Source organism: Mixophyes fleayi, chromosome 6 (assembly GCF_038048845.1).
Source record: "Mixophyes fleayi isolate aMixFle1 chromosome 6, aMixFle1.hap1, whole genome shotgun sequence".
NCBI classification, from domain to species: Eukaryota; Metazoa; Chordata; class Amphibia; order Anura; family Limnodynastidae; genus Mixophyes; species Mixophyes fleayi.
This window is the reverse complement of record NC_134407.1, coordinates 93,245,363-93,251,024: the sequence shown is the minus strand read 5'-3', so window position 1 is coordinate 93,251,024 and position 5,662 is coordinate 93,245,363.

Genomic DNA, 5,662 nt, shown 5'->3' with positions numbered 1-5,662 from the left:
AGTGTTCAGAGAGGTAGGTCGAGAGACGGTTGCAGACAAGTCTCTCGAGTATTTTGGAGGCAAAGGGGAGAAGGGAAATGGGGCGGTAATTAGAGAGTGAGGTGGGGTCAAGGTTGGGTTTCTTGAGAATGGGTGAGACGAGAGCATGTTTAAAGGCGGAGGGGAAGATGCCGGTGGAGAGGGACAGGTTAAAGAGGTGAGCGAGGTGGGAGCAGGTGCCGGCGGAGAGGGAGCGAAGAAGGTGAGAAGGGATAGGGTCCTGGGGGCAGGTAGAAGGGGGGGAAGAAGAAATGAGAGAGTGGACTTCCTCTCCCAAGGTAGGGTGGAAGGAGAGAAGGAGTTGGTGGCTGGGGGGGAGGGGGGAGGATGGGCGAGAGGGGGGGAGGTGGAAGGGTTGGTGGAGGAAGAGATTTCAAGTCTGATGACCGCAATTTTAGAGGAGAAAAAGGAGGCGAAGTGAGTGGCAGAGAGGGAGGAAGGGAGGGGGGAGGGGGGGAGACAGGAGAGTGTTAAAGGTGGCGAAGAGGCGGCGGGGGTTGAAGGACTGGGAGGAGATGAGGGATTTAAAGAAGGATTGCTTAGTGAGCGAGAGGGCAGAGCTGTAGGAGGAGAGGATAAACTTGAAGTGGAGGAAATCAGCCATTGAGCGAGATTTTCTCCAGTGGCGTTCGGCAGTGCGAGAGCATTTTTGGAGGAAGTGGGTAAGTTTGGAATGCCAGGGTTGGGGATTGGAGCAGCGAAGGTGGATAGGCTGGGCAGGGGCGACCGCATCAAGGGCGGAGGAGAGGGTTTGGTTATAGAGGGAGACTGCCTGATTGGGGCAGGACAGGGTGGAAAGGGGAGAGAGGAGAGTTTCGAGAAAAGAGGACAGCATAGCAGGATCAAGGGTGTCGAGATCGCGTCTGGACCGGGTAGATTTGGGTGGGGGAGGGGTGCAGGAGTAGAGGAGAGAGAGAATGAGAGGAGATGGTGGTCCGAGAGTGGAAAGGGGGAGATAGAGAAGTTGGACAGACTGCAACGGTGGGAGAAGACAAGGTCAAGGGAGTGACCAAGACAGTGGGTAGAAGAGGAGGTGGGAGAGGCCAAGGGAGGAAGAAAGGGCAAGGAGTTTGACAGAAGCAGGGTCGGTGGGGTTGTCAATAGGGATATTAAAGTCGCCAAGGATAATGGAGGGGATGTCAGAGGAGAGGTGGTGTGGGAGCTAGGCAGCAAAGTTGTCAAGGAAAAGGGAGGAGGGGCCAGGGGGACGGTATATGACAGAGACGCGGAGATGGATGGGGTAGAAGAGACGGATAGAGTGGACTTCAAAAGAGGAAAAGGAGAGGGAGGGTTCAGGAGGAATGAGTCTGAAGGTACAGGTGGAGGATAGGAGAATGCCCACTCCACCGCCTGGGCGGTTTTCGGGTCTGGCGGAGTGGGTAAAGGAGAGGCCGCCATAGGAGAGAGCGGCAGGGGAGGCAGTGTCGGAATCGGTGAGCCAGGTTTCGGTAATGGCAAGAAGGTTAAGAGAGTTAGATAAGAAGAGGTCATGGATAGAGGGGAGTTTGTTGCGGACGGATCTAGCATTCCAGAGGGCACAGGAGAAAGGGAGGGAGGGGAGAGGGGAGATGGTGATAAGGTTGGCAAGGTTAGCGGTGCGCGGGGGAGTGCAGGGACAGGAGCTTGAAGTAGGGCGAGGTGAGAGTATGGGTATGGCAAGTGAACAGGGAGGCATAGTGAGATGAGTGAGGGGCGGGGGAGGAGTGGAAGAAGTAGAGTGGACAGAGGAATCGACTGAAGCACAGGGGTGGGAGAGGAGGGAGGGACAGAGGGATTCAGAAGGTAGACAAGAGGAAATGAGATAAGTGAGTTAAATAAAGTAATAGCCAACAATGACAATGACGGTGGGGAGAGGTGGAGCAAAGAGGCAAGGCAAGCCTAGTAAAATGAGACAGAGAGGCGTGAACGGGGAACAAAGAGACAAGAAAGGCCAACAGACGGAGAGCAGAGGAATACAAAGGGAGAAATAAAATGTGGTAGGAATAGATTTGAAGGTGGAGGGGAAGATGACGGTGGAGAGGGAAAGATTAAAGAGGTGAGCAAGTTATGATTTAGGCCTTATTCCTCACAATTATATGATGGCTTAACCCTTATAAATAACTGTAAGTTCTCTGTGCTCACAACAGACTGTGAAACTATTATTAACTGTGTTTAATTTTGCTACAAGAGCTCTGTTTTTTTACTGTATGCACCCACAGTTTAATTTGTTATCAGATAATACAGAATGAAGCACATAAAATGATTCTCCTTTAAATTGGCTTAATTATCACAGATTACACCAAAAGTGTATTTAAGGCCCTGTTAATGGTTTTGTACGTTGCTACAGCTGGAAAAGAAATAAAAAACTAAGCACTTGTGCCTACTACAGTACACAGAGGTTTAATATATATTTTTAGTTTAGGTTTAAGGAAAACAATAGATAACAGTACAATCTCTAATAAACAACTTGCTAAAAGAAGGATGCAATAATAAATACTCAGTTTGCTAGCTGTACCGAAACTAAGTCAGGCAGACAAGTGAAGCTGTATTGACAAGCCAAGAAACAGAGTGATAAAAGAAGTGTCAGCAGACATTTTCTTGGTCAATTCATCCACAACTCGAAAATGAGAAAGTGGCAACAAATTATACCTTACTAATTAGTCAACTTAATACTTTAATTCTGTTGTGTTGTTTTTTTCCAGTGGCTCATAAAATAAAACCCTCATTAAGTACATAACTGTCACTTAATTACTCGACTATAGCAAATATTCAATAACAGCTTTCCCGGATTTGAACAAAATCAGTTTGCATTTCAAATTGATTTTGTGCCATATGTTGACAAATATGGGACTGGCCTGCATGAATGTGTCTCTGGGTCATTTTGCATTTTTGCAAATTTAACCAAACAACGTGAAAATAAAGAATGCTACTGGCGTGTGGTGTTTCAGGTTTCCCACTAATTAGAACAAAATATTTGATTTTTCTCAGGTTTTAATTTCACCACCCAGACTTTCTGTCCATTTCTCATGCTTTCAGGGAAAGGAAACTATCAAAATATAATATTTGTCCACATATAGAGTATTCAGGGTATTTCTATACATTTTTAAAACGTTTATTAATGAAAGTGTGCTTGATAAACATTCACTGTGTTCAAAAGGAAATAATATACTTTCTTTTATATATTTTTCTTATGTTAAGTAAAGCAGTTAAGGAATGAAAGGCTAAATGCATTCATACAAACTCAAAGCAACTTACAATACATTATACAGTAATGTGGTCTAAACTGACACAGATGGCTTTCAGGTTTAGACTATATATAGAAGGATTGCTATAAAGGTTTTACATCCTAGAAACATTAAAAATGTTTTTGAGGCGTATACCGACAAAACAGCATTAACATTTATTTTTCAATATACAGTATGTCAAATATATACTTTTATGGATCTACCCCTTGAATATATACTTTAGATTTTGATATATATGAGTTCATTTGGTGGGGATGAATCTGAAGAAAGCATGTCATGTGACATCCTGTTTTACACCATGAAAAGTACATTGAAATATCTAAATCATACTTGCCTACTTTTAAGTACTGAAGTCCGGGAGATCCCGGACAGGGGGCTTGGCTAGAGGGTGGGAGAGTGCGGGACACAGTCAATCAGTTAATTGACTCCGCCCCATGTAGAAAATGATGTTTTGATGCATGGGGGGGTCAAGATGTCGCAATTAACCGCGAATCGCATTATTTTGGCCAGGTACTTGCCGGATGCGGGAGACTTGCCGGCTCTCTCGGGAGTCCGGGAGACCGACCCGGATTTCGGGAGCCTCCCGGACATTCCGGGAGGGTTGGCAAGTATGATCTGAATTTATAAAGCAAGTGACAGATAAAAAGGATAAAGTCAATCAAAAGTCAAGCCTAGACATATAATGAATAATTGTATAATAATAGCACAAGGCTCAAAATATACCATAGCCTTTTAAACCAGACAGAGCCTGATCTTTAAAAAAAATTATCTGGTCTTGCAAATAAATGCTCCCTGTCTGTGTCACAAACATTTCAAATATATACTCTCTTAACCTCATTTATGTGTGTGTACTACATCAGGTATGTAGAAACTCACACACAAAGTATGTAATGCTAAAATGCATATACTGGTGCAGGCAAACATCCATAGCCATACAAAAACAAATGCAGGGATACATACATGCATAGATATGATGTGTGTATATACTAGGGATGAGTGGTTAGGATTATGTGAAATTCGACAAAATCCGTCGTTTGGGATCTGAGTGAAACAGTCGTGACTAGGTTTCTCCCGACAAACTTGGATCTCAAAACAAGGCGAAACATCATTTCATCATCTTTTGTAAATATAAAATACATAGTGTTGATTCCTCCTTTCATGCACCCAAACCACTTCTCACTTAAACTCTGCATAACTTAAAACTTTAACTAATAAATAATGACATGGACACAAACTTTGGAAGAAGTTTACAGTTTATTTATAATTGTCAGTGAGCCAAGTGAGGTGATGGCGAGAGCAGGGCAGTCCGATAAATAACTGCAAGAGCCAATGAGGTGGAAGATCACATTTCCACCGACCCAGGTTATAACTTATCTATAGGCTGGTATTATATATGAGGCAACTGAGTGATTATACCCCCTCTGGACTCAACAGTGTTATGCCCTTACTAGGCAGCCAAGGGGTCCTCCTTACTAGAGAACCAGAGAATCTGATGATTTTGAAGGGAACTGTGCTTCATCTGTATAGGAAGAAAAACATGTTAGATCTTACAACACAATGTCTACTATTGCTGGGTGGAGGGGAAGTTATTCAGATCCAGGAAAAGAGGAAGTGACACCATGCTACAGTTCCAATATAAACTGCTGGACACTTCCACTGGATCCCATTGGCTTTTCCTTCTGGAGACTTAACCCTGAAGTGGTAAGTACATGCCAGACACAAACACATGAACACATTGCATTTGGCTTGATGGCCTCTCTTCACATAGTCCTCCCTCGGTTTAGCAAGTGCCATTTCAGAACAGACAGTGTGTAGAGAGGAGGTTAGCTTCAGAGCTCTGCTCATGAAATAGCGTGTAAACCAGGGACTTAGTAAAGCAATAGAAAAGAAGTAGAATCCTGTCATTATTGCAAAGCAGTTCTATAGAGAATAGTCAGCAACAATAGTTTGTTGAACAATTGCATTTAATTTCAATCTTAAATACATTTTAAACATACTAATGGCAACTGGTTGTTATTAATGCATTGCATTTATCCAATATTACTAGACAGTATATACAGACTGAGCTAGATATATATCATTCTGAACCAGTGGTAGTTATTAGATTGATGCTGAAAACTCCGACATGATGAGCCTGAACCTGTCATTCCCAGCACATATGTAATAGTGACAACTTGAAAAAAAGACTTTGTAAAACATTACAGTGGCTTAAAAAAAAAATTCATCTGCCACTGGATAAATAAACCAACAACAAAAATTTAGTGTAAGGTGCAAGAGATGTTTACATGCTACACACACATTCAAATTTAAACTTTATACTGCAGGCATTATGGAGAATGAAGAGGCAGTATTAATCGAATATCACTAGATGGACAGAGGCATCAGAAGATATTTAGACA